At 40.7% G+C, this 19,956-nt stretch overlaps 1 long non-coding RNA gene across 1 annotated transcript; it reads right to left on the reverse strand.

Annotated features, from left to right (window-relative positions):
• Window positions 1-18,629: 18,629 nt before the first annotated feature.
• On the reverse strand, window positions 18,630-19,548 carry LOC125755209 (uncharacterized). The gene is made up of 2 exons (XR_007411078.1): window positions 19,154-19,548; window positions 18,630-19,063 (listed from the first exon to the last, which is right to left on the reverse strand). It is a non-coding gene; the product is annotated as an uncharacterized LOC125755209 (long non-coding RNA).
• Window positions 19,549-19,956: the final 408 nt, after the last annotated feature.

Genomic DNA, 19,956 nt, shown 5'->3' on the forward strand with positions numbered 1-19,956 from the left:
GCTGGAGTGAAGGTACAGAGTTACTACACAAATCTATAATTTATCACTTGTTTTAAGTCCTGTATTCCCTACCCCCAAGAACAATAATCTCACACACATTTAGAACATTACTTGTTGCAAAGGGTTTTTGTTTTTCAACCATATGATGCTGTTCATTACTAAAAACTCACACAAAACAACACTATATTTATTATGGGTGTATGTAAATAGATTATGTGAAAAAAAATCCACCACTCTGTAGAAGGAATAAAGATTGAAGTCTTCATCTAAGGGGCGGAACCCACAAATCACTCTCACAAATATATTTCTTTTACCCTTGAAAACTTGTAAAGTCCCATTTTTATAGGGAAGCTCCTCTCACAAATAGTTGAGAACCTACTCCATTTCAGCTGATGGGATATATCAGAGAACAAAGTCCATGACCTCAGAACTGGGACCCTTGTCAGGAATACAGACAAAACATAATAGACATAAAAAGCAAGTAGAATAAATAGGATGTTAGAGGACGATAATTAGTACAGAAAAGGAAAAAGAAAAGTTTGCAAGGAGGTGAGTGATTATCCATGAGGTTATTTGGTGAAGAGCTTTCCCAGATGAGAGACCAGGCATTGCATGATCCCCAGGAGGAATGTACCTGTCCCCTCAAGGAAATGCAAGGTGGCTCATGGGGTTGGAGCAGAGATGAAGAAGAGATGAGGTCAGTCAGACAAATAGTATGGACCTCTATAATGTCTTTAGTTCTTCCTTGAAGGAAAATGTGGGGCTATTACAGGAGTTTGAGCAGAGAAGGGACACAATCTCACTTGAGTTTTAAAAGTTACACACAGCTGTTGTGTGGAGGTAGAGTGTAGAGGACCAGGTTATCAGGGAGGCCAGTTGGGAGGCTCAGACACTAACCTAGGAGAGGGGTGAGGTGGCTCAGACCCAGGAAGGTGTAGTGCAAATAGTGAGATGTGGACACAATTGAAGCATATTTTGGAGGAATAGCAGACAGGATTTCCTGAGATCAGATGAGGGTAAAAGAGAAGGACATGTGAAGAAAGACCCCAAGTTTCTTTGGCCTGAACACCTGGAAGGAGGGTGTTGCCATCAATGCAAATAGAGGGAAGGCTGCATATAGAACAGGTTTTGTGGGGGAAGGCTGGGATTCAGAGGTGGAGGTACTGAATTTTGATACTGTTTTTAAGTATATCTAGGTCAATGGCCAAGTAGGAAATTAGATGTGAGAATCTGGAGTTTGGGAGGTGAGTCTGGAGTGGATATATGAATCTGCATTTGGGAATTGTCAGCGTGGTGATGGTGTTTAAAACCCAGAGGGGATGAGACTGCCAAAGTAGTGAGGGTAGAGAGAGATGAGACGATCGGGGACCTAGTCTGTTTTCATGGTGCATGCATGAAACACATCCTCAGTGAGATGGAACTATATAATTGCAATAATGAGCAAGTGCTCTGAAGGAAAACCTCCCGGGGCTCTGGGGGTGTACAATGATCAGGGTGAGCCTCTTACAGGAAGTGCCCTGAAGGAGAAGTAGGAAGACCTGAAGGAGAAGTAGGAAGGAGTCAGCTTGAAAAGGGAAGACAGTTTGAGTGAAGAGAACCAGGGTGGAACAGCTGCATGAGCAAACGACCTGGGGCCGCCAGGGCCATGGACACACTGAACACATGGATGAGTGTGGCAAGAACTCGGTGTGCCAGGGGGAGGGTGATGTGAAACACAGTTGAAGAAGAAGGCAGGGGCTGGATTGAGCAAGGGGCTGCAGGCCACATGCGGATTTTGAGCTTTTAGGCAATGGGAAGCCATTCAAAATGCTAAGATGAAAAAGACGATAAAACAGTGAATTAAAATACTTTAGCTGGAAAGAGGTGAATAGTGAAGGGTTTCAAGGACAGTGTAATGGAAGTTTCTATCTAAACTGTGTATGAAACATGTGGGAGAAAGGATGAATGAATGGCAAAGTCACAAAATAGGCTCTTGGGGTACAATGACTAATCAGAACAAGGTGGAATTGTAATATTTAATTTTATGGCTATTTTATTTTAAAAAATGAAAACCTCACAAAAGCTAGAGAGGACTAATAGAAACCAGGTATGGTGTGGCCAGTGATGTGACCCCCAGATTGAGAGTTGCATAGTCCTTTTTTAAATTGGAAAGAAGGATGGAACTGGGCATATAAAATAATGAATGATATGGATGAGACCAGGTGGCCGGCCCTGTTTGTCCTTCGCTGTTATGCTAGACTAGGTCACGGTCAACGACTGGTGACAAGCTGTTTTCCATCTACCCTGAGAATCCAAATCCCAAAAAAAAAAAAAAAAAAAAAAAAAAAAAGCCTCAACTAAGGATTGAAAAGAGGTCAGAGCAGGAATGTTTTCACATTACAATACATTATAATAAATTTTGTGGGCTTGCCTTTTCTGAAACTCTTTAGAAGCTGGACAATGATTAAAATAAGCTAACTATGGTGAACCTCAGTGTGCTTTGCTACTTGCACTGATTAGTTGTAACTGCCCCTAGCTAGGAAACCAATCCAGGAGTGAGGAGTGATGAGACTCAGTTTGCACAGGGAGTTAGAAGAGGGAGTTTGGGGTATTTTGTAGGAAGAGTTACTTGGGGCCATGAGAGGTAGCTACAAAAACAACAGAGTATCCTCAAGGAGTTCTTTGGGTTCTCCCACATAATATCCAGTTAAATTTGCAAATTTGGAAGGCAGATTCTCATCTACTTGGGAAGGTACAGAAAGGGGGAAGGACACAATTCTTCTAGCCCCATGTTTTTGTGAATATGATGGACAGCTAATCCTTAATCAAAGGGAGTATCTTAAAAACCTTTTAAGAACTATAAGATTACTTGACAACCAAATACTAAATAATCTTACAGAAATGTCTTAAAGAATAATCTCATTAGCTCCTCCCCTCCCCTCCCCTCCCCTCCCCTCCCCTCCCCTCCCCTCCCCTCCCCTCCCCTCCCCTCCCCTCCCCTCCCCTCCCCTCCCCTCCTCTCCCCTCCCCTCCCCTCCCCTCCCCTCTCTTTCCTTTCCCTTTCCTTTCCCTTTCCTTTCCCTTTCCTTTCCCTTTCCTTTCCCTTTCCTTTCCCTTTCCTTTCCCTTTCCTTTCCCTTTCCTTTCCCTTTCCCTTTCCCTTTCCCTTTCCCTTTCCCTTTCCTTTCCTTTTCCTTTTCCTTTTCCTTTTCCTTTTCCTTTTCCTTTTCCTTTCCCTTCCCTTCCCTTCCCTTCCTTCTTTCGTTCCTCCTTCTTTCCAAAGTGGTAATTGAGCTCCTCTGTGCCAGGAGCAGTGCTAAAAATTTTTTTTTAGTGCTAAATTTTAGAGTTTCCTCTAGCAGGGAAAGAGCAAATAGTAAACAAGGAAATGAACAAGTTCAATTTGTCCTGTGAAGGTAACAGAGCAGATGGGGAGGTAGAAGTAGTAGATCAGCCTGGGCCCAGGGAGCCATCTGAGATCTCGCATTCAGGGAAGTTTTCTCTGGGGAGTTTACATTTGAGCTAAGACCTGAGGATGAGAAGGGCATAGTCTGAGGCATTCCATCACAGCCATTCACATACCCTGTGTAGGTCAAGTGGTTTCCACTTAATTTTGTTCTTTTCAAAAATCTTATGTGGTGAAGCCTTTATGTCAGTTTATGATAACTTGTAGAAAGCCTAACACTCCTGCCACTTAAGTTATAGCTTCCATTTACTTGCGGGCATAATTCTTTATCATCTATTTTCAACCATCTTAATGCAAAGGAAGCCTGGTATCTATGACACTAGAGTTCCTAGGACAGGCTTAATAGGAAAAGAATGGTTTGCTAAATAAAATGTTCGCAAACAGTTTGCACGTTCAACTGTAGGGGGAGTGAATATTCATAATAGGAAAAATTCCACTGCAAAAAATGAAGCCAATGGTTAGGATATTTGGAAACTTGGAAATATCATCAAAATATAAATATTGGTATATTACCAAGATTGCATATTATTCTGTATTATTAAATCATACAAAAACTCAACTTTTACCGCAATCAGGTTTTGAATGCTCAACATTCTCATGCCATTTAACTAGAACAATTTTTCTAGATACAAATGGATATATTAACTTCCATAAAAGTGTTATCTTTTTACAGTATATTTAATTCAGATCCAGTTTCTATTTCCACTAAAATAATTGCTTATAATACACAGACTCGATTTTATATGACTAATTAGAACAGTGTATGGGAAAAAATAGGTTTGCAGGTAATATTGAAATTAAATATGTTAATCTGTACCTCTGTGTGCACATTTTATATGAGCTTTAATTTGCCAAATAAATTATAGTTCTGTGTTTATAAGGTGCCCTTGAAAGAGTGTCCTATTTTTGAGCACTAATACCACGGGGAAACAAATATACAAAGCTTTTAGCTATAGGCTACACTTGCATAAATTAAGGAAAGAGCTGTTGGTTGGTAAGTAGAGCTATGGTATCCTTAGCTTTTTAAACACTGAATTGTTAACACAATTTTTTTAGTATGGTTACTAATATTAAGATAATAAATAATATTTAGTTTCAATATCGCACCCTTCAGCCAGGGCATAAATTCATTTTGAATGCTGTGTTGAATTAATGTATAATAAACATACTGCAGTTTGCTATCAGGAATTCTCAATGAAATGCAGGAAGTCAGTTCTTTGCTTATGCATTAGCACTGCCAGTCTTGCTCTGTTTAATTTTAGCTATTTATAAAATTGCTCTACTGACAGTCCTCTTTATTTTAATGTGATTGTTTTAAGGTTAACCAGAAATGGTAGGGTGTGTTTTCTGAAGTAGGTTATAGTGCTGATGTAGGAATATGGGTCCTTAACAAAAATCCCTTTCACAATTAGCCACCTGCAATCAGGACACCCAGCTGCCTAATTGGGTGAATTGTGGGGTTTCCCGTGGGGCAGGCAGGGGCCTGCGAAGGAGCTGTTGAGTATCTCGGAAGGGAGTTGGAGCCCAGAGGACTTGGGAAAACAATGTTGGCTGATAGAATTAGAATCTGATAGCAGTGGCAGCAATTGCCACCTACTTCTGAGGAAAATGACAGCTGTATTTAAAATGTTTCTTTATTATTGTCTAATAGGTTGGCTCTTTTTTATGATATTTATTTAAATAACTTCTAGGACTTTTTCCTTCAAAGTGGCTCCTGGGCTTGGATGGTGATGAAGGAGTACAGTGAATTCCCCAATAGCACCCTGGTTTGCAACCAAAGGAAGTAGTAAGGAAGCACTCAAAAAGGATAAAGCTAATATTATCTGTATCAGTCTGCTCGGTTGCCACAACAAAATACTACCGATTGGGTGACTTAAACAACAGAAATTTGCTGTCTCACAGTTCTGTAGCCTGGAAGTCTAAGATCGGGGTGCCAGCATGGGGAGGTTCTGGTAGGAGCTCTCTACCTGGTTGCAGATGGCCACCATCTTGCAGTATCTTCACTTGCAGGGAGAATGAGTGAGCTCTGGCATTTTTTCTTATAGGTATGTTTTTTTTAAAAATTATTATTATTTTTTTGTATAATTTTTTATTGGAGTTCAATTTGCCAACAGATAGCAAGCATAACACCCAGTGCTCATCCCGTCAAGTGCCCCCCTCAGTATGTTAATGCTATTGAATCAGGGCTCTACTCTTATGGCCTCATTTAACCTTAATTACTTCCATAAAGGCCTCATCTCCAAATACAGTCACATTGGGAGTAAGGTTTCAGCATTTGAATTTTGAGGGGACACAATTCAGTCCATGACATACTCTAAATTATTTAATATAGGGTTTTTTTTTAAAGATTTTATTTATTTATTCATGAGAGACACAGAGTGGGGTGGGGAGCAGAGACACAGGCAGAGGGAGAAGCAGGCTCCATGCAGGGAGCCTGATGTGAGACTCGATTCCGGGTCCCCAGGATCACACCCTGGGCTGCAGGCGGCGCTAAACCACTGCGCCACCGGGGCTGCCCTAATATAGGGGTTTTTAAATAGGAGTTTTTAATAGGGTTTTTAAAATAGGGGGTCTAAATGTGTTTTTTTTTTTTTTTTTTTTTGGTGCCAAAGAGCCTCTTGGCAGTTTGGTAAAGCCTATGGACTCCCTCTCAGAATAAAGTGGTTAAATTCATAAAGTAAATTACGTAGGGTTACAAGGGAAACCAACTATATGGAAAGGCAGTTAGCAAAATCTTAAAACATTGTGATTTAGAAATATGTTTCTTTTTTATTAACACATTAGTTATTATGCTCTAGCAGTTTGTCTAATAACTACCATAATTTTGATGTAGTGTTGGGTAAAAATGATATTTTGAAATATTTGCAGTAACTATGATAGAAATTGAAAATGTTAGTGATTTTTTATTGGTGACAAAATCATAGGTAATACCATTGTGAGCAGTTTCCAACATCTGTAATGGAAGGAAATGTAACTTTTTAATCAGAGATGTGGAGATAAAAGTAAAATTTTTGTTTTTATCCAAATTCAAAGACTTTCTTATATGTATGGACCACAAGTTAAGGACTCCTGAATACGTCACTTTTTGAGATGTGTTTGCAATTTTAAAATCTGTTTTTATATTAGTAGTGCTTATAATTATAAAAAATATGTCAGCTATTATCATACTTAACAGAATTATTCATAGTTTTTGTTACTTTGTGGAATCTGGCTTTAAAGAATATTCAAAAAGTTGTGGTTTTTCTGCTGGGGCTAAAATTGGTGTAAGAAAAGGTTAAAATGGTAAAATTATTTTAACAAACTCCATTTATAAAGGGATTATTATGACATGAGGATCCATTTTTAAATTCACTTGCCAAATACAGGCATACTTCCTTTCTGTAACTGACTGATTTAGGAAAGCCATATATTTTGTGGGCATTGCTAAAATTCACATCAAAGAAAAATAAATCTGGGTTCACTCCATATGAAATAGTGCATCTATGATTTTATCTCACAGTAGTTTCTCAGCTTGGTCCTTTCAGAAAAGGAAAATATGTAACTAAAAAAGCAAAACTATTTTCCTTACTGAAGACAAAAGACTATTTCCTCAAAAAGCCAACCTAAGAGGAAGCAGTAACTTTAGGAAGCATGGTTGGAATGTTGAGAAGGTCTACTTGAATAAAAGCCCTAAGATGCCTTTGGGGAGTTAAGCCACGGACAAAGGATTTGGGGTACTTTTTAAACATTTTTAAATAGCCAACCCACCTTATAGGGCAGAATTTTGATGACCTAAATCACTTAAGAAATGCTTTAATCCCAGAGACATAGCCAGGGGGCTGTTTCCTTCAGTACAAGTACCAAGATGGGATATATTACAAGAAAAGCAACTAGGCCTATTCAGGTCGAGTCTAAGGATATGGAGTCTTTTCAGTGAAATGGGCATTTAGTGTTTATTTCCTGTTCTGTGTTCCTGTTCCCAGAATCCATGAAAAATATGTGGCTTCCTTATTTGTATCTGTCTTTTTAGATATTTCATCATCTAACAGAAGAACCTGTAGTTACCATAATGATAGTTTGTATGATATCTAAAACTTGCTTAAGAAACCTATCTTTATTGTATTTGCTGGCCAGATGATGAAACTGAGATTCCAGAGGTTTAGTGGTTTGTACAGGACCACAGCACTGGGATGTTGTGGTGCTTGGACTAGAGCCTGAGTTTTTTGTGTCTGAATCCCATGTTCTTTTTTACTAGACAGTGTGGCCTTATTTAAAACCTCTTTAAGGAATGGACAGTGTCGCACAGGAAATCATATTTCAATAAATATTCGATAGGTCAATTTATTGAGTATTTGGTCAATAATAAATATGAAGCAAATGGCCACAATGTGACAAGGTAACCTGCTAGGCACTGACATTACAATGTGAACAAAACAGACGCAGTCTCAGTGAAGCTTACAAACAAGTGGGACAGGAGTGAAATACATAATGATAATGCAGTGTAATGATGCACACTATGTAGAGGGGCTGGGTTTGCTTTAACGTATGTCAATATCTGAGCATATTGAGTTGTGTCCTTCACAGCGTTCTTCATACTGCATGTACATGTAAAACACTGTCACTCAGACTATGAGTATAGGAGTCTTTCTGCCAATCCTTGTTTCTTAATGTACATGCTTGTGTGATATTGGCCAAGATTCTTAACCTCCACGTCCCTCAGCTTCTTCATCTGTCAAATGTGATACCAACAGTGGCTACCTCAAAGAGTTATTGTAGAGATGGGAGATAATCTATGTAAACTGCACAGAACGGTCCTCGACACATAGAAGTACTTAATAAGTGAGGGGGTTATGATTTTTGTTGTTTCTTCCTCCCTTAGTGTATGACAAGTGTTCCCTTGAACTTGCTCTTATGGCTTGCTCTGGGTTAATGTCCACAATTAATACTTGCCAGTCCTGATGCTATCTGCCACTGTGTCCAGGCCGTGATGTTTTGACTTCAGAGAAGAGTGTCTTTGCAAGTCTTATCTCAGTGTGATCTGCTCCCTTTCATAAAGCTCTGCCTAAAGCCCGTGTTAAGACTCAGCTTTTCCCCTTTAGTCTTAAAGGAGACGGAGATGGGCCTCGTATCTTTGTTGAAATTCTGCAAGATGCAATTTGAAGTTGGATTGACCTTCAAGCTGACAAAGTAAAATAAACAGTTTTATAAATGAAAATGGCTAATCTGAAATAGATCACAGCTAAGAACTTCATTTTTTATTCATTCTCTTCATACAAGGTTGATATCATACAAGTGAACATCTAATATTGTACTTCATTGTGGGGCTCACCGAAGATGCAGTTAGAGGAAATTAAGGACACAATGGACCGGCAGAAACCAGAGAAGATGTCTATAGTCCCTTATTTCAGAGAGTTATTATACTCAAATGTAGCTATGCCTAATTAAAAAAAATAGTTACTATAATTTTACTGTTGGATTCTTTTTCGTTTGAACTATTCTGGGCTCCTAGAAATCAACTTAAACTGACAGATTTAACTATTTTTTTTCCATATGGCAGAGCATCACATAGTCTAGGAAATCTGCCTGAAGGTGCTTCAGATGAGTTGCTTCAAACTCATGTCTTTTGAGGAGTACTTTGTAGCAATTTCGATTTTTTTCAGGAAAGAAAAATCTATCAATTAAGAGCCCAAATATTTACCAGAGAAAATACGGGAAAAGAAAAAGCAAATTGTAATAGTATGGGAAATAAATCACAGGATCTAAACATCTCCTCATCCTTACCTGACAGCTGAACCTAGTGGCTTTGCACAAAAGAGAAGCTCCGATACTGGTCTAAGTGCTTATTCCTGAGATTCACAGAGTAGTCTGGGCAACTACACTTACTCTGGTTCTCAACCTCAAGTTCTGGGAAGGCAGTGGATCCGGCTCCATTAGTGGGGAAAGGCTGAGTGTGTAAATAAGCGCTGTGCTCACAGCTGGCTGGACTGTATGGAACTGTGCAGTCCTATTGTGTATGATATAGCACCAAGATTGACGGCCTAGAAGAAGTGACCCTCTGCACATTCCCAGAGCAGCCTCTAACCCTGTTGCAGATAGATCCTTACATATACACAAATGCACGTAAACACACACACACACACACACACACGTACCTAAGCTGAGTTTGTGGGATGGCATTTGAATGTTCTAAAGGTCTGAGATCCTCTCTCGCTCATGTTATCACCTTGGTTCTTGATTTTTGGTTCCAGAAGCTTATAGCTCCAACCATCTTGGGAAACACTGTTTATCTCTTTGCACTCATTTCCTTCTGTGTGTCTTAGATGTGTAGCTCTTCTTAATTTACCCAGTGGTGCTCATGTCTAGTCTTTCTATTAAGCTGACCGTATCTGCATTTTTAATATGACAAGTTTGTGACTTTATGTATAAAACTTAATAAATCAAGGTTTATTGAATTGAATTATACATAGTTTAAGGTAAAGTAGGTTCAAAGGATGCATCATCTACACCTAGCTGTGTTAAAAGCATATTGAACTAAATTAAACCCCAAAGTGCATAACAATTGAAAAAATAGGGGGGAATTCTAGAAATGGTATCAAGTATAGAGATATATCCAGTTACTGACCTAAATTCATATCTAAAGTCCTACCTTCTTATATATTCTTGGTATTCTTGGAACACTGGGTTCCTGTGATGTGTTGTTTTCTCCTTTCACTTTTTGTGTTAATGTTCCAAAAGGGAGACAACCAAAATATCATGGTTGATTTAAATCTCTCCGGAGACACCCAGTACCACTGATCGTCTCTTTCCTCTGATTCTCTTCTGCAGAAATTCAGTGTCCAGATGTTTCAGAATCCAGATGGCCTATGAATCCTCTATCACCCAGAAAGGAGGAAAATATGCATGAAAGTAGAACACTGAAAAGACAAAAAAATAATTTAGTGTTGGCAATGTAATGGTGACATACAGGGCTCAAGGAAAAGCTTCCTTTCTGAAAGCAGCAACTTAATAAAATGCATGTTGTAGGCTCTATCAGCAAGCCAAATTTTCATTCCTGCTCTTCTTTCCATCACCATTAAGAGGCTTGCAGAGATCCACACTGTTTAAAGGGCAGACAGCATGGAAGAACTATCATGTACAATTTAAAGTAGCAGCTAAAATTGGAATGGTCACAAGAAAGCCTGTTTCTTTGCAATTAAATTGACAAGCTGTCTATGATTACCCTAGGGAACTTGGCAGCTGAGTGATAAAAAGACTGCAGAGTGTTGAAAGGTCTAACGCAACATACTAGGTGGACAAAGACCACATCTGCTTAATATACTGATTGGGAGAGTTCTGGAATGTACTTGGCTAAATTAGCTGAGGAAGGATACTTAATGATACTTTTTCCTCTCTAAGATCCTCTGCTCAGGACCCATTTTAGAAATTACCCATAAATATTTGGAAGCATGCATTATTAATACTATAGTGAAATACCTGATGTTATTTTGCACGTACCTATCTTTACAAATTACAAGAAGAACTGAGCAGAAGTTTTGAAAGAAAAAATAATAAAAAACTCTTTCATCAAATGTTTATGAAATTTATATATATGTACTTCAAATAAAAACTGGGTTCCAGGGATCCCTGGGTGGCGCAGCGGTTTGGCGCCTGCCTTTGGCCCAGGGCGCGATCCTGGAGATCCGGGATCGAATCCCACGTCGGGCTCCCGGTGCATGGAGCCTGCTTCTCCCTCTGCCTGTGTCTCTGCGCCTCTCTCTCTCTCTCTGTGACTATCATAAATAAATAAAAAATTAAAAAAAAAAAAAAACTGGGTTCCCAAAAGAAGATGTATAGTAATATCAAAACCTAAAGAGTTGAATGACCATGGATGACTTAATACAATATATTAGGTGAGTTAGATGAGAATTATATGGTATTTTCATTGTTGGGTGACCCCTGAGTTGGGCAAAGCTGAAAATTAGGTTACAAAGGGGAAAGCAATAAGCAGATTTTTAGCGGTAGCAATTTGTGAAGACTAACACACACCCATTTCAGCAACAACTTAATTTTAGGGCAAACAAACAGGTGAAGGTTTATTTTGATACATTTCATAGGTATTAGTAACATTCTATACTAAATAAGCTAGTGATGGCCATATATCTATTTGCCCACCTGTTCTTTCTTTGGAAAATAGTTTGTATTTCCAAAATAGGATTACCCGAAACAGGATTTCTGAAGCAGAAGTGTATTATATACTACCCTGGCATTCACTTCAAAAACCAGAGAATTCCTAATCAGCTAGCTAATGTTGGCTGGTCTTTGGAGCCATGTGATACTTCAACAAAATTATTCAAAGCTCAGTCACTCAAATGTGCAATGACTTCAACATTAGATAAAGATTCTTAACATCACTAATTATTAGGAAAACACAGATCAAAACCACAATGAGTATACTTTACATCTGTTGGAATGACTATTATCAAAAAGACAAGAAATAGCAAGTGCTAGAGAGGATGTGCAGAAAAGGGAACTGTGAGCACTACTGACGGGATTGTAATTGATGCAGTTGCTAAGGAAAACAGTATGGAGATTCCCCCAAAAAGTTAAGAGTAGAAATACCATATGACCTAGCTATTTGACTTCTAGGTATTTATCTGAAGAATACAAAAAACACTGATTTGAAAAGATATATGCACCACTATGTTCTTTGTAGCATTATTTACAAAGCCAAGATATGGAAACAAACCATGTCCATCGATAGATAAATGGATAAAGATGTGGTATATGTATGTATGTATGTATGTATGTATGTATGTATGTATACATATAGTGGCATATTACTCAGCCATAAAAAAGATGAAATCTTGCCATCTGTGGCAACCTGGATGGACCTTAAGGGTACTATGCTAAACAAAATAAACCAGATGGAGAGAGACAAATACCAATTAGCTTCACTCATAAATGGAATCTAAAACAAACCTAAGAAAACAAATGAATGAACAAAACAAAAACAAATTCATAGATACAGAGAACAGACTAGTGGTTACCAGGGAGGAAGGGGGTTGGAGGTGGGCAAAATGGATGAAGGGAGTTAACTGTATGGTGGTGGTAACTAGACTTGGGGTGGCAATTAGTTTGTAGTGTATACAGATGTCAAATTATAAAGCTGTACATCTGAAACTTATATAATTCGAAAAAACAAAGAAAAAATGCTACTTAGAAACTGATGAAAATCTGAGCAAACATCAATACAGGGGAATCCACTCATGAAATTGAACATGGTTTGAATACCATATTCAAAGATAACTTATTATGACATAGATCTCCATTTGCTGACATACGGAAATTGTTAATAGTATGTATTGCTTGACTGCATTTTTATTAAGCTTTGTGTACATTGAAAAAGGTTCTTCAATACTATATTTGGATTAATAGAACAATAATATCTTATATGTATGTAACACATCACAATTTGCAGAGACTGTACATCCGAAGTCACCTTTTTTCCATCCCCATAACAACCTCACAGAGTAGATATTGTTGCCCCATTTTAAAGATGAGGGAAGGGAAGCCCAGAAAGGTTAAGGGAGTGATTTTCCTAAGGTCACAGAGAAATTTGGCAGAGCTGTCTCTTTTCACTGCAGTCAAAGGAAGAGTGAGGCAGGGTCTGATGTGGGACATAGCATGAGACGTTTAAAAAAAGTCTTTCATTTTCAAAGCCTAAGTCAACACATTTGTGTAAATTGAACATTCAAACTTCCCTTTTGGGATAACTGGCTGAGATGATACATGTCTGCTGATGCCTTCAGCCAGACTCCTAAGAATCTGAATCTAATTATTGAGGGGAAAAATACTTGTACTCTTTCCTCCCATCATGTTGAAGGTTATACACTTATGTACTCATCACTTGCTTTTTCTAAGAAAATGTGCATGAGGTAAGAGGGCTGCTATAACATTACTTTTTCCAAATGTCCCTGCTGCTACCAGCTGGTACAATGCCTTGTACAAAAGTAGGGTGGAATAAATGCCTCTTGATGTTAATTATGATTTCTGACAGCAACCAAATCTTGCTCCAAAACAATAGTTCGAGATTCATCCAACTCTTCATTATCCCTGATTTCCAGGCACAAGGAATAGCATGGATAATTGAAATCCACAGACAAATGTAAACCTCATTTTACAAATGGCTTCAATCTTCTTCCTCAGCAAACCTTTAACTACAGCTAATAACAAAATTAGGCGGACTGGTTTGAGGTTTATCGTTCTTTCTGTCTGGTCTTGTTGATGTACTGCTGAGTGGGAAAAGGGTTTACAGAAAATAGGTAACAGGATTAATAAAATCAAGAGTTGATTGGAGTAAAACATCTTTTTGTTTTATTTTGACAACTATGATACACACATGTGTTTAACAAATGCTTTTTAATGAGAGGGACATAGGATGATAAAAATATATCATCCCATCTCTTTCTCTTCCATCACTGACCCAGATCACAATTTCTGGGGCTGCTCAGAAGCCCTCATACCTATCTTGTATATTAAAGCATTATTTAATGTTATCCATGCATTTATTATAAGCCAGCAAACAAACTTTTTTTTTAAAAATTTTTATTTATTTACTTATGATAGTCACAGAGAGAGAGAGAGGCAGAGACACAGGCAGAGGGAGAAGCAGGCTCCATGCACCGGGAGCCTGATATGGGATTCGATCCCGGGTCTCCAGGATCGTGCCCTGGGCCAAAGGCAGGCGCCAAACCGCTGCGCCACCCAGGGATCCCACAAACAAACTTTCAGCAGTAAGGACACCAAGGCTTTAAAAATGTAGCACCATGTAAGATTAAGATTCAGAATGGAGTATATATCTTTATAGTTAAAGTAATATTGGGTATCTTTAAAAACAGGCCACTCGACACGTTTACAAAAATGCTTCTTCTTTACCCAAGGAATATGTGCTGAGAAAAGGAGATAAGAAAATTATTCGATATGTTTATTTTATGAGAATGCTACATTGTATATAGATATAGGGACCTCGCATGCACTAGGGCGTGGGGCCGTACCTTCTAGATAGAATTGGAAATGCTAACTGAATCAGCATGGTCTCTCTGTGGTATGTTTCTTCTTTTTTCCTTATTAAGATAACTTGGATTGTTAACATTGGATGCTTTTAATTGGTTGAAGTTTAATATCCAATTTAATTGGATAATAACTTGGATCAGTTAAAATTTCTCACCTCCTCAGATTCTTTTACAGCTAAGGTCACGTGACTAGTTGTATCCAATGATATGTGAGCAGACTCCTCTGGGAGGGGGAAGCTCTTGATAAGTTATCATTTTCCTACTAAAAGGGACACACTCAGCTGGTACATACCTTTTCCCCTTCCTTCATTTTGCTAGGCATGCAGACACAATGGCTGGAGGTAAAGGGATCATCTTGTGACCATCAGGGGAAAACATAGTGTACTAAGGATCATAGGAAAGACAGAAAGACATTGAGTCTCTGATGAAATTCAGAGCCAGCGAACTGGCCCTGGACTGTCTCCCCCTAAATGCAAAATTCCTATTTGGTTAAGCCAGTTGAGTAGGGTTCCTGTTACAAACAGGTGAACAATATATGACACATTGGTTAGAGTATAGTCTCTGAGACTATAGTCCCCTCCGCTCTACTTTGGCAGTCACTCTTACTTTTTCTTCACATTTCCTGAAGTCATGATATACTCCAGCCATCGTGTGTTCCAGCTAGTAGTCGGACTTTTGTTGATCAATCCTCTCAGGCTACAATAATGTTTATAATGCTATTCATAAAGTTCAGGAACTTCCACCAATTCCTAATTGCCTGATAATTTTTATATTTGGTTTCTTAGACCAGTGTTTTAATGGCGGTTAAGTCACCATAAAAGTTGACATTTAGAATCCAGAATGAAACATGTATATATTTAGTTGTACACGCACGCATATTTAAAATAGATCTTATATATATAACACTCTAGGAAATTGATATCATACAGGTCAACACTGAATAAGTTATGTTAGCCTTCTTTTTTAAAATGTAAGCCTTTAGAAAAGGTACGTTCTATGAGATAATTTAGAATTAGAGCTATGATTGCCAATAGCCTACTGGAAATATAAATAAGCAAATTTCTTTTTTTAGAATAGCCAAGGCTATTTTTTTTTAAAGATTTTATTTATTCATTTGACAGAGCGAGAGTGAGAGAGCACACAAGCATATGGGGGCAGCAGAGAGGGAGGGAGAAGCAGACTCCCCACTGAGCAAGGAGACGGACGTGGGGCTTGATTCCAGGACTCTGGGATCATTATCTGAGCTAAAGGCAGATGCTTAACCAACTGAGCCACCCAAGTGCCCCATAAATGAAACTTTTCAATACCTGTTGGAGATGGGAATTACAAGATGACGTCTATGGTTGGAAAAAGACCAACACAAAGTTAACAAGGAGAACATGAATTAAGCCATCATATGATTTCCCCCATATTTTTCATCTTATGAAAACATCTCAGAGTTTTGGAGCTGGACTCAGTGCTTTTGCACTTACTGCATTATGTAAACATTATCTGTGTCCAGGTAGGTATTCCCCAGGTGTCTGTAAGCTCCTGAAAGACCGAGACCATATTTATTCATGTCAGCTTCCTTAGTGTCTGTCACATGCTGGGTTCTCAGCACATGCTGATTAAATCCAATATGGTGAGATAAGAAAAGAGTGGGAGTTAAGGAACTTAGAATTGCAGGCTTTTCCTTTAAATTCCCTTTTCTTTTGGCTTTCCAGCTAGAGAGAAGGGTTGAGTAAATAGAAATAGGGCAGATGCAGGGGTTTTGACACTTGTTTTGAGGGGGTTGTAAATAAATCCTCGAAAATCCTCCACAAACCAGGAATGATAAATAACTTGTGCTCTTTAGCTTGGGAGGAGCATAGACAGCAAAACTATCGTCAAAAAGAATTAATAACCAGTGGGGGGAAAATCCCTAATTATTTAAAATGGCTGTATATCCATAAAATATGCTTTTAATGGCTTATGGGTATCCTACTTAAATATTGCCTTCTTTAGTTTATATGCTAATTTTTAAATAATTTCTGACTTTTTAAATAAAACTTTCCGGTTCTGTAAGAAAAGTTTAATTGAATGGGAAAACATTTAATAGTTGTAGATAATCATGACTAGGAAAACTTTCTATTTGGACCATGGGCTCACAACACAAGACATCAATATTCATTAGGGATAAATTATTTGGAGGAAATAATAACTCTAGATTGTGTGCAAATTTTAGGATATTAAACAGGCAGTAAACATCACACAGTGCAAATGTTTTCATTTGCCAGATTACCGACAATTTCTGCCTATTGCTGCATAGAAGGAGGGCTGGCATCTCCTTCAACAACCTTCAAAGTTTTCTACAAATCAGACACTGCTTTCTAATGTATGTGGTCACCATCGGTTAACCAGAGTATCCAGGCAACCAGAGCATTACATTTTCTTACCCACATGGAACTCAGCTAGATTCCTGGCGTCATAAGGACAGCTCTCGAAGGTGATGAAGAGCCATAAAGTATCCCAGAACCCAGGGCTTCAGGAACACTGCTGCCAGGTTCATCGGCTTAGAGTGTTAGGCCTCTGCCCAAACTCGTCAGTCATTTAAAAAAAAAAAAAGAAAGAAAGAAAGAAAAAGTCTGAGAGGGAAAAAAAGCCAAGGAGTTGGCTACAAATCTTACCTAATTTTTCATTGCTTCAGTGTTAGGAATAATTAGACTAAAGCATAAATGTTCAATTAACTTTCAAGACTGATAAACTGAAATGAATTTTATTGTCACATTTAGGTAGCTTAGGCATTTCCAAAATGTGGATGTTTTCAAGTAACAATGAGGATCACTCATCCTTACACGAGAGCTAATAAGCTGAGGAAGGCCGTAGAACACATTCTTATTTTATATGTCAGGGTGATTTGGAGCAGGAAACCGTAAAGACCTCTGAGGGCATCTCTTCAGGGCCCTTCTGGAATGCACGATTCCAGATCCGAGCCGAGAGAGTGGTGTGCTCCTCGGGCATGCATGGATGCGAATCAGGAGGCCTAACTTCTCTCTGCCTGGCGTTGGGAAGCTGGGGGACACTGGGCTGCAGGCTTTTCATGTGAGGCCTGATGGTTTTAGGACACTCGTCTCGGAGCAGATGAAGCACCCTTGCAGGCTCTGATATTCTCATCAAGCTCCTGGGATGAAACTCTCACAACTGCCTACAATTCACCTTGACTGGGGCCATTCCTTGTGTCTCTCAGATGCTCCACTAGCTCATTCTCCTGAGGCAGTCTGTCACCCTTTCTTCCTCAGAGGCACCGCACAGAAAGAATCCTTTGGACACCAATGCACTTCCGCTCTCTTTCTGCCTGTCTACAGACATTCCTGTGGGCTCTTCCTTTTCTTCTCTTGACCTAACTTCGACCCCATGTTTGAGACATCTTAAGAACCACTTACTTTCTCTCCACGGTCCTTATTTTGCCAGATTATTTTCTACACCGCCTCTGTGAGAGACATAGTTTCTCTACGACCATCTGGCTTCCGATTCTTTGAAACTCATTTTATCACCTGGATTTATCATTCCTAACCTTTCCCACATTCCCATTAATTCTGTTCCTGCATTCCCTTGGCTTCTGGGCGCTTCCTGAAATACCGATCTTGAGTCTCTTTCCAGTTTCCTTCCTTTGGCCTCCACGCCAGGCTGGAGGTGGGGTGAGACCACTCGTGTGGCAGCAGAGGGACCTGGGGCTGGTGGCAGTGCCTGCGTGAGAACGGGCAGTCACTCAACTCCTTTCCGTCTTCCTTTCTTCCTATGCAAAGTGAGGAAGTTTCTTCTGGCTCAAAATTCCACGATTCTGGGATTTCTTTGTACATTTAGAGAGGAGTCAGGGAAAACTGCAGTGTAGTTTTTGCACCGGGAAGAATGAGCCATTTGCTGAGCGAAAACAAGGGAGTCACAGGTTTATTTGATGACATGACACCGAGAAATATGGAGTTTGGGACTCAGGGTGGCATGTCGGCTTGTTTTTTGGAGGAGAAGCAAGCTCATGGTTCATGAAACTGGATTAAAACCGGTCAAGTTAAAATAGAGCCGACTGCCCTCGCCTAGTGAAGCACTCAAGGGCTCTGCTGTTTTTCCCAGCTCAGGACTGGATTTGCAAGCCTGTGTTCCTCAGATGTCTAGGACTGAAGTTTCCATTCGGTAATAATGGAAAGTAACCAAGGCCTTTATTTTAAACAAAAACCACTGTGGAGGTGGATCCAGGACGCGAACAGAAATAATACGTTATTTTACAGAGCTGACGTAGTACTTTTGGGGGATAAAACACTGCACACACTATAAACAGATGGAAAGCCCCAGTCAGTCCTGTTAGGCCCAAGCTATGATCGATTGCAAACCAAGGGTTGTAAAATAAGTAACAGCGTGGAACCGTGGTTTATCAACACTTTTATTTTCCTGAGACAACTTTATCCTGGAGAGGAGGAGAGTGGGGCGCCTGGGGTTCCAGGGGGACGGTGTCATTTTCGGAGTCTTTTTCATCCTCTAAGGTTTGCGCTCGGCCAAGTTGTTTTCACAAACTCCCGCACAAAATGTATCTGGGCCACAGCGGCTCTCAAGGGTTTTATTAGCCCCTTGGGTTGGGCCTGAGAAGAATACACTCGAAAACGTAAGTTGCACACTGGAAAATGTTATTTCGATTTAAAATAAAAAAAAATCTGCAATGCCCAGCCTACCTTTGCGGGTTGCTTTCTCTTTTTTCTTTTTTTCTTTCTTTCTTCCACCCCGTCCCTTCCGGGAAGGGAATTGGCAGGGTGGGTGGGATGCACCTTGTGTGTGTGTGTGTGTGTGTGTGTGCGTGCGTGTGTGTGCGCGTGTGTGTGCGCCTCCGGATCTTGTCGGAAGAGTCGTTCACAAGTGCATAACACACTCACCCACCCCTTCCAGGGCCCGCTCTGCCGTGCGTGCGGCCGGAGGCCAAGTGCCCGCGCGCCCCCCGGTTCCCCGAGCGCCCGTGGACCGCCCGGCACCTCTCACCTTTCGCTCCCCCACGGAGACCCCCCCACCCCCCGGAATCCCCATCCCGACTGCATCGCCCACGCGGTGCAGCTAATGGTTTCTCGTCTACTCCGCGTCTAGGTGGGGGCCGGCGGGAAGCCCCCACTCGGCCCCCCTCCCCCGGGCTGGGATCGATGGCTGGGGCGGGGCTGCGGGGGCCGGGCGGGGGCAGAGGGGCGGGGGGGCGGGGCTGCGAGCCGGGGCAGAGGGGCGGGAGGGGGGGGCCGGGGCTGCGCTGCTGCGGGAGGGGCAGGGGCAGCGGGGCGGGGAGCAGAGGGGCGGGAGGGGGGGCCGGGGCTGCGCTGCTGCGGGAGGGGCAGGGGCAGCGGGGCGGGGCTGCGGGGGTGCGCGGCTGCGGGCCCGGCGGAGAGCAGAGGGGCGGGGGGGCCGGGGGTGCGCGGCTGCGGCTGCTGCCCGGGGTGGGGGTGGGGGGGCGCGGGGCGGGGGGGAGGGGCTGCGCGGCTGCGGCTGCGGGCGGGTC

The sequence above is a fragment of the Canis lupus genome, chromosome 6 (genome assembly GCF_003254725.2).
Source record: "Canis lupus dingo isolate Sandy chromosome 6, ASM325472v2, whole genome shotgun sequence".
NCBI classification, from domain to species: domain Eukaryota; kingdom Metazoa; phylum Chordata; class Mammalia; order Carnivora; family Canidae; genus Canis; species Canis lupus.